This window comes from Pseudomyrmex gracilis, unplaced genomic scaffold, assembly GCF_002006095.1.
Source record: "Pseudomyrmex gracilis isolate BER0280 unplaced genomic scaffold, ASM200609v1 scaffold_114, whole genome shotgun sequence".
NCBI classification, from domain to species: Eukaryota; Metazoa; Arthropoda; class Insecta; order Hymenoptera; family Formicidae; genus Pseudomyrmex; species Pseudomyrmex gracilis.
In genome coordinates this window covers 331,650-341,653 of record NW_018020698.1, presented here as the reverse complement: position 1 = coordinate 341,653, position 10,004 = coordinate 331,650, and positions in this window count along the sequence as shown.

The following is a 10,004-nucleotide window of genomic DNA, read 5'->3' as shown; positions in this document are numbered from 1 at the left end:
GAATGATTGATAGCAACCTTGCTAAAGCGAATTATGTCGACGATATACTTGTTCAAAACGCGCAAGCAAAGGAACGTCGTTTCGAATTCGCGGCGGAAATACTCGGAAATGACGACGAGTCGCGATTAATAAACTCGAGGATGTAATTTCGCTAAAAGCCGCGGCAAAACGAGCGAAGCGATTACCAAATTTTGTATCAACTTGAAAGCGCGCAAAGCCAACGTTCGCGCGCGATTTTCGATCTAATTTGCGTTTCCCCGCGCTTTCAAACTTTTATTGATCATAACGAGGTACTTCTCGAATACTACGCGAAATGCGACCATTAATTTAAATCACACTGATGCATATCAGTTCCGCAATTGTTCGCGAAACCATTAATCTCGATTTTTTTTTTCAATTTCCACTTTAAAAATGTTGATTTTAATTTTCTAAATCAATCCGCGCACGTATATATATATATAATATATATATTTCGCCGCGAGATAAAAATTTGTTGTCGTTATTAAAAACAAAAAACAAAACAAAAATACGGGAAACGTATAGTTTTCCTTAATTGGATACGTCCTTTATGGAATGAGATCCATTTTGCTTTTATTGTTTGACGATAGACAACAAGACCGTGAAACAAGAACGGTTGAAGACAAGAATCTTGGCTGAGCTGTGAGAAGAGAGTATCTAAAAGCGAGACAGAACAAGAAATAGCGGTGAAAGAAAAGGACCGAGTAAGAAAGAGAGAAGATTCCTTTTAGGTACCGAAAGAGTAGATCGAATCTACATTTGATTCAAAACCTTCGCTGCAACTATCGACGGTTGCTGCTACGCGCGCAGTCTGATTGCGTTCACGCGCAGAAAAAAAAACCCTCAAAGCTTATATATTACGTGGATGTAATTTTTCCCAACAGGAATCGCAATTTAACGATAAAGGCGCAGTGATGCAATCTCTCTCTCTTTTATTATTTTATTTTTTATATATTTTTTATCTTGTTAATTTTTGCGCTCGATGCGATTTTCCCAAAGCGTTATGTAAATAAAACTATCTGATCTAATCTCTCTCTCTTTCTCTTTCTTTCTCAGTCAATGACACTTCGTTTTTTTGACAGCCAATTAATCCGGAAATTACAACTATAAAACAATTAACCAACGTGAAGGTGATAGATTCGCGTCCGTTTCAGCTTTGAGTGAAAAAAAAAAACGGAAAATCACATTGGACCACGACGTTTTCTATCATCTGACGTCAGTTTTCTTTTCTTTTTCGCAAGGATGAGAGAAGATGCAAGAGAGCAGATGCAAGATATTCTTTCCGGAGACGGCAGTGATCCGGCGCGGGAGTAGGTACATGAAGTTCTTCTGTCTCGAAAGTTCTGCTTGCCCGTTCAAGCTGCGGAACCGCGCACCTTCATACTTGGTGGTTTGAGGGATATTGGTTTTCAATTTGCATTCTCCCAATAGCTGGTCATGCATCATTCCAAAGTTGCAAACCGCGGAGCCACAGGAAAAGAGAGAGTGAGAGAGAGAGAGAGAGAGAGAGAGAAAGAAAAAGAGAGAGAGAGAACAGAGCCTTCCGCTCTGTTGCCGCGACGACGATCCCGACGAAGTTGAAAAAAGAAACGCGAGACGATAACGCCCGCAAAAACAAAGTCCCGCCACGAGCGAAGTACGTCGACGACACGAAGCGAGTGACGAACTTGCCGCGCCTCGGAGAACCGCGCTCGATAAATATTTGATGGCGCCTGAAAGCAAGATAATCTTGTAGACGCGCGCGCTTTCGGAAGCGCACTCGTTGGATATGTTCAACCTCAGATCGATCGAGCGTGAATGTGTATACGTGTGTGATCAACATAAACGCGCGGTTCCAACGCTCTTTGTGTTTACGCAAGTCTCAACCCTTCTTTTCTTCCCCATTTGTTATTACATTCTTGCAAATTTGAAATCGCGAAACGTGCGCAAATTTGTTTGTATTTTTTAAATAAAATAACCGATACTTTAACACCACTGCGCGCGAAGACGTACGTTCAACGAGTCTGAAGAGACAGAAGAAACAGCGTCTGCTAGATACATCCACCCCATTCGAGGATCAATGGAGTTCAGCCACTTTGCTCCGGATAGAGTTAATAATGAAGCGGCGCCGAGCGGTCTCTTCTATCTTGGTTCAGTGGCGAAACTTGGGATTCTCAGCAAAAGTTTCGGGCGCTGCTGTTGCCTGAGTGCCGTGCGAGATGTGCGCAAAAGTTTTTTAAAAAGAATCGCACGACAACGTATCGCATTGGATTAGCGATGTAACGCTTACGGTCACATTTATACGTCGACGAAATTCGGACGGACGGTTAAAAGCGAAGCGGAGCGACCGCTTGTGAAATCGCGAAATTGCAACTGCAAAATCACGGACTCCGACGACGACGATGTAAAAAAAAAAAAAATCAACGAAAAAGAGGAGGAATTGTTAAACTGCAGCCGACCGCGTTCGCTTCAAGTGCGCGCACCGGATTTAACGCGATAGTTAGCGAACCCTCGTCGAATCTCGGTCTTTATTTATCGATCCGAACGGAAAATCATTTCGCGGTAAAAAGCTTTGGGAGCACGTTCGGGAGGAAATTAGATCGGGCAATTTCCGTGCGTCCACCACGCGCGGCCGACTGCCAAAGCGGTGGGAGAACGAAGAGTTAGGTTTGCGCGACGCGCGCAAACCTAACCGACCGTGGTGTATTTATTATTTATTTGGACGCTTGTGCGCGCGCGGAATTGGAGCGTTTAAAACGATTCAATTAAATTAGCGTTTAACTAGTGGACGAGAAAGACACAAAAAAAAAAAAAAAAAAAAAAAAGAGAGAGAGAAATCGCATCAAGTGGAAATGACCCAAGAACGGCGCGTAATTTCGACCTTCGCATGCGCGCGACACATTTCGCTCTTTCTGACACGTTTCCCGACACAGCTGATCATTTCCGTGTTACGATGCAATCGCATGATTGTCTCCAGCGCGCACACAGCGTGTTACGACACAACTTACTCCGATCTTCCCACGCTCTCTCGGAAAATTGTCGAACCGATGATTAAAGCGAGCGATCTGGGACTCGTGCGTAAAGCTGCGACGCTATGCGCGCATCCCGGACAGGGGTAATTAATCTAAAGCCCATCGAGCGAACGGCCACCATCCCGTCGCGGCAACGACGGTCGCGGCGGCAACGGTGGCGGCGGTGTGGTGACAAATTACCTGGACGCGCGCGACGTTCGCGTCGTCCGAACCCCAGTTGGTACCTACGGGAGAGACGGGAACTGCCCGGGCACGCTTGGCAGATACAGTTGGCGCGCACCATTGCGGTGTGTACCACCCGCGTCCTCTGCGGCTCGGTGACGAATCCGCGAGCGGAACTTCCGCTTCTCTCTCCTCGCGTGTCACACAGCGCGAACAAAACGAGTGTTGCACATGAATGTACGTTTCCATAGACGTGATTCCGCGAGTAGTTGAGAGATTCGCGAATATAGAATCGGTGAATTAAATTGGTTCCGCTGTTGCTTGCACACGTTTGAGATATTTTTATATATAAATCCCCCTTCTACCCCTCAGTTTTTCGTTAAGCAAATTTATTTTCGTAACGCGTTCATATAAATATTTGCACGTGCGTGCTTCCACTAAAATGCGGTTACGCGAATCTGAAAATAAACTAGCATTTGGTATTTTATTTTGCTTACATATTTGTGTAATTTTACTCGTTTCATAATGCGATTTTAGAGATCGTTCGCGTATAATATTTACTGTTTGAGAAACAAACAAAAATATCGTGGTATTGATATTCGTTTTATTTCTCAGAATGTGAACGACGGACGATCATTCAACCAATAAAACAAAATAAAACACACGAGTTGCATCAAATTTCCGCAGGCGGGATGGATGAAGGACAATTCTATTATTTGCGCGCGTGCGCGCGCGCACAACCACTTTTCATTTTCTTTCAAAAATTTGAATTTATCGAACGCGCATCGAACACGCGCGTAAAGAAGAAAAGATGCTTTCGTAAACTTCTATTTGCAACGGAATACACTTTGATTAAAATCTAGCTTTGTACGGCTCTTATCGATCTTGTCGGTCGCGTCTTTCATCTCCGTTTTCAAAACCATGTCAAATGGAGATTGCCTGATAATGTAAACATAGATTTATACGATGGCTTGTGTATTTCGCTCGCTGTGCGAGCGCGAAGTGTATTACAAACTGTAATATCTCGGAGATACTTGCTGAAATGTTGCATTGACGATATTATTGCGCGGAGAATCAAATAATGTTGCGCGAGAACGAACTCGCGATATCAGTAGAATCGCACAAAGTTACCGCGCCAGTTTCCCCCGGGGTTAACACCGCTCCGACGGGAGATTATGCAAATTCGGTGCTTTCGTGATGATATCCAGCCGAAAAGCTCGGCGGACGAAACCGAGCGTCGAAAACGAAGATACCTTTGTACGCGATGGGACGAACGCGCGAGGGGCTCCATGCCTCCAAGGCCGATAAAATCGCACATACGCGGACCTTTCTTAATCGGTCGGTGCCGTCGCGAAATTTTATCGAGCAGAAGCCGGACCGAGGTCGCCGCCAAGTCTCCTAGATCCGATTGAATTCCAGGGAGAATAGCGAGCTATACAGCAAATAAGATTCGTATAAAACGATTGCAACGAGAGACGATACTTGCAACGTCTTTTGTTCGCTCTGTGTAACTAAAACGTTTTTTTTCTTTTTTCTTTTTTTTTTTATTGCTTTTTTTTTACAGCCAAACAGAGAAACGCTCAGAGCGATATTCGCGCGCGCGCGCAAGAGAGAGAGATAGATAGATAGATAGAAAGAGAGATAGATAGATAGATAGATAGATAGAGAAAGAGAGAGAGAGAGAGAGAGAGAGAGAGAGAGAGAGAGAGAGAGAGAGAGAGAGACGATTAACGCGCGCGCTCTTCGTCGCGAAAAAGCAGAAAATTTCTCGGCGAAAATTTCTGCGCTAAAACCCCGAAGCGACTAACTTACAAAACCTATCGAAAAAAAACACAAAAAAAAAAAAAAAACAACAAAAAACGAAACAAAAAATACATCGTCCAGAAAACTGGTCGGATATAACCGTCACGATCGGGACTTGTACGCCGCGCTAGTAGCCGCAGCACGCGGCGGCTTGTCGTCGATATCTTTTAACGATGCACTAAAAGCTCCGACAGATCGTTACAACACAACGACGATATCGAGCGGCGGCACGTTCGCGGCCGGCGCGAGCTTTACACGCTCGTTGCGTCGACATTTCGCAGCATTACACGCTCCATCCTCTCCAGCTAAAACTCGCGACTAACGATAACCTTTCGGGGACGACGACGACGACGACGACGACGACGACAACTGCGTTCCGGTCGAGTGCTTCCGGTGCTTTGCGCCTCGCCGTGCGCCGCGCGTGCAAGCGCCGCACGCACACGCACAACCCGGACGAACGCGGTGCGCAATGTATGACACCGTTCTCTCCGTCAGACACGATTTATCACCACCGTCGGAGTCCCGCTGTTGCTACGACCAGACTAGTTATTCGTAATTACTCGCTCGATGGGGAAGCTCGTTTCTCAAAGCAGACGGATAGACTGATGGAGAAGTTATATTGCGCGCGTTGCCCGGGATCTATCTTTCCCACGGGACCGCCAAGCTGTACGTGCTGACGTTACGAATTCTTTATGGACAAATGGCGTTTCCCCTTCTCACCCTCGCGTCTCGCGAGCGCGGGAGCGATTACGTTGTGCGACGAGCGGAGGAATGAGTTATTATCATCGGGGAAACGAAAACCCGAGGACGTCAACGCCCGATGTTAATGTAATGAGATTAACACGCGACGATATGATATAAAACGAGGGATGTTTGTTGGGAAACAAACGTGCTTCCAGTGTACGTGAAAGTGGAACGAAAAACAACAATATGTACACAGAGAGAGAGAAAGAGAGAGAGAGAGAGAGAGAGAGATATTTGAAAAAGACAAAACAATCAAAATATATTTTGACGTGAAAATCTGAACAAAGATAATAATTGAAAGAGATACAGGAGAGAATGCTCCTCTCTAAAATCCGATAACGGATGAAATATGTTTCGAAAAACGTGTATCGCGAGCGAATTGCGCGGTGTTTAGGATTTTTTAAAATAAACTTCCCGCTGTTGTGTTCCTCTCAGTCTCGTATTTTTCTTGAGCTCTTGCTCCGGCGTCAGCCAAATTCAAATTTACGACTCGCGGAATAAATTGTCCGCGTTATATCGCGCGCCGACGGCATTGCACGCATTTGAGAAACACCACGTGAGAGTTTAAACGCGGAATTAAAAAACGCTACATACCGTAAAAAAATGTCGCGCGCACGCCGGTTGTGTCGCGGCAATTGGGAGAAATCGGACTCTCGCGCGCGAATGGAAAAAGAGACTCGTCGGGTTTGCGAATGAGTAACTCGCGCGATGACGAGAAGGGCTCGCGGGGTTAATCGTCCGTTAAATGATCGCGCGCGCTCTCGTCCCATCACACGCGAGAGGACGCGGAGCACGCGTGTGCGATGATACAGTACATTTCGCTCGGAAGCGCGTCGCGTCTCATCGATCTTTTCTTCCGCCGACACGTTTTTGTTTTTTTTTTGTTTTTTATTTTCTTTATTTCTTGCTAACTTTTCTCCCGTGTCATTCTTGGATGTACGACACAATTTGTCGATCAATACTCTAACAACAAAACGAGAGAGAGAGAGAGAGAGAGAAAGAGAGACAAGCTCGGGGTCTCGCCCTGATAGGCGTCGAGACAGAACTGCCTTCTGACAACCGCCGCAACTTTCCCGTGCACCAGTATACGCTCACGCGTGCACGCTACACGCGAGAGAGTTTCTCTGCGCGTTATTAGTGTCGCGTAGAGAGTGAGAGAGAGAGAAACAGGTTATCCCTCTTCTCCCCTTTCTCATCTCATTCCAGGCCCAGTAGTCGATCTGCCGCACTACGCGCGCTCTCTCTCTCTCTCTCTCTCTCTCTATCTCTCCAGCGGCTCTCTATCGGCGCTACAATATGCGCGACGCATTGTAATCTATGAGCCGACTAGCGCCTAGGCCGCCGCTGGCAATGATGATATCAAATGCAGTGATTGACGCTCCGCTCGCTCCGTGCAATCCCCGTGACCGTGCGTGGCCCGCACAAACCATCACCGCCATTGCGCGCCATCATCCTCCTCTTGCGCGCTGGATTATCCGACATGTGTGCCCACGCGATTAAGTTCTGAACGATCTTCCGGCCCTGTCCCCGCCATCGTCCGCGTGACCGTAAAACGAAACCGTATCCAGAACGAGAGAATTCGCCCCGTTTTGGCCCTGGTGATACAACACAACTGGAGCTGCCGTATGTAAGTGGAGTATCGATTGTATGCACCGCCCGATGGCCGCTCAAAAACCGATCGCGACCGCCTATATATTCGCGCGGCTGTTTGTTAACACATTTCTGATTCTGGGTCAGCCGCGAGATCGATCATAAAAGGTTCTGTGCCGTTAACAGACAAGATTTCAAAAAAAAAAAAAAAATTCGAAATCATTTCCAACAATTTTGCTCGGCAGTTCGTGCGCTAAGGTAACTGTCTCCCTGGAGAAAATCGGAATGTTTTTTTTTTTTTTAATTTATTAGAATTGTATTTATACAAGAATTGTATTTTCAGTATAATTAAACAAAAATAGTTTTTTCAAACAAGTTGCATCTAAGGTTTTAATTAACTGTGAGACTAAAAAAAAATATATTAAACGAGAATCGTGTACTTCCGATATAATTAAATAAAAATATATTTTCCTCAAAAAGAGAGTTGAGATTTTAATTAACTTTAAAAAACAGAATTTTGTTATTAAAAGAGCTTGTAATATCAAATAACGTAATTTTCTACTCTACGTTCGTTTAAACGAGATATTGCTGTTTGCCCCGTGTCGCGAAACAACACGTCATATATTTACGATTAAATCCGTGAGAATTTCCTGCGAGAAATATCTTGATCGCAAAAATAGCGCGCATCTCACTTCCGAGGTGAGTCAAGGTTAAAATAAAAATCGACGCGCACAAAAGCCAGCCGAGAAACGCGCCGCGCTTCCGACGTCCCGCGCGAATTTATATCGCGCGAGAATTTACAGGTGCAGGCGACTATTCCAGCAGGCTGCATATTTTTTTTTTTTTTTTTTTTTCTCGTCCCTCTCTCCTCAATCGTACCATTGTCCGCGCGCGATAGCGCGCGAGAACATATCGACGCATCGATCTCTCGCTCGTTCGTTTATTACGCGATAAAAGCAATGAAACGTACGATATGAGAAAACGACCGGTACTTTCGAGTCCATCTTTTCCCGATGTTTCTAGCAGCGCTTATAGACGCGCGTATAGACGCGCGCTAATCCATAGGCGCCTTCTTGGTCTGTAAATGAAGCAAATATTAATAGAAATTTATTTAACGCGACGCCTATACGTTACTTTTCGACGTTTTCTCGTTTATTTTATCTTCTCGTCTCCTCGTAACCATCCGGCTGATGTAGCATCGAACGAGCATTCCGTTAGCGGAAGAGCGAGATTTTAGGGAAATCGCGTTTTACTTCACGGCTTATCCGATTTCCACGCTCTCTGGTTCATAAAGGTGAGGTGCTCTTAGCGCGTTACGGTCCGCGCTATTGTCGTTCGCGTGTGCCACCCTTTACGCGCAACCCTCCGCTACGCCGCCTACGGGGACATTTTTCATCGACAACGCCTCGCCTTTACCATTCAACCCTCGATACGTTTACCACTCTAATTCCCCGAGCGTTACGGAGAACGTTACAGAGACGACGAGGAGATAAAGATAATTCGGCCGGTCGCGCGATTGCGAGAACGGAGGACCTCGGCAGACAATAGCCGGCTTTTACGATCCATCTTCGCGATCGGAATCCTCCGAGGACGTTCTCTCATCCTTGCACTTTTCCAAGCATTATTCGACTGCGCACTTTCTCCCTGAACATCGTTCGCTTTACATTGCGATAATGCGGATTTCACAAGGAGAAAGAACATTTATTGTTGAAAAAAAGCGTATGATTTTCAATGGCATTAGCATATTTTTTTTTTTTTTTATTTGTGTTACAAGTTACTGTAGTGTATGAAAAAGATAAAATAGACAAGACAGACGTTTTTCAATATTTCTCTACCTTGAAAATTTTTTATTTATTATATTTAATATAAATTTCTCACTTTATTTATTATATTTATTTATTTTCAATAAATAATTACGAAACACGAACATGTGTGAGAGATGACATGTGACACGATGACACGGCAGATCGAGCCGAATTACCGAAAGCGCCGTGTTTATCTTTATCTATCTATATGCTTTACGGCACTCGCTCCGAAAAGATTTTCTAACGCGCGCTCCAAAGTTCTAAATTACTCCGTCTATATAAGCTCATATCAAGAGTAATTACAAGAGTATCAAAGTACTGCTGAACGTACTAATAACCAAGTGCCTGCAGTTTAAACGAGACGAGTTGACTTTGTGGGAGTTTATTCTCATCTACGAGTTTTCGACGATTAAACGCGCCGACGTTGAAACTTACAAAATGCAAAGTCTGAGTTTTTTTTTTTTTTTAATTGTTAATTACAAGAATTTAAACATTTTCGCGTGCCATCTCAATCGAGCACGTCGGAACAAAGTGTACCATTAGACAAAAAAATACAAAGATAACTAACTGCCGAGATATTAATTTTTTGTGCGTTCTCGACACGCAATACTACACGTTTGTGTAACGTCCCTCTTCCCTATCTCTCTGTTTATCATATGCGAATGACATCGAGGAAGACATTTATATTTATGACCAAACAAGCACCGGCATTCGTTTCGAGCAATATTTACTGCCGGTAAATATGACAGAAATCTTTCAATGAATTTCTCCCGTGCTTTACTCGACGCGCTCTCATTCCTCTTTTCATCCTTGTCGTCGCTCTCTCTCTCTCTCTCTCTCTCTCTCTCTCTCTCTCTCTCTCTCTCTCTCT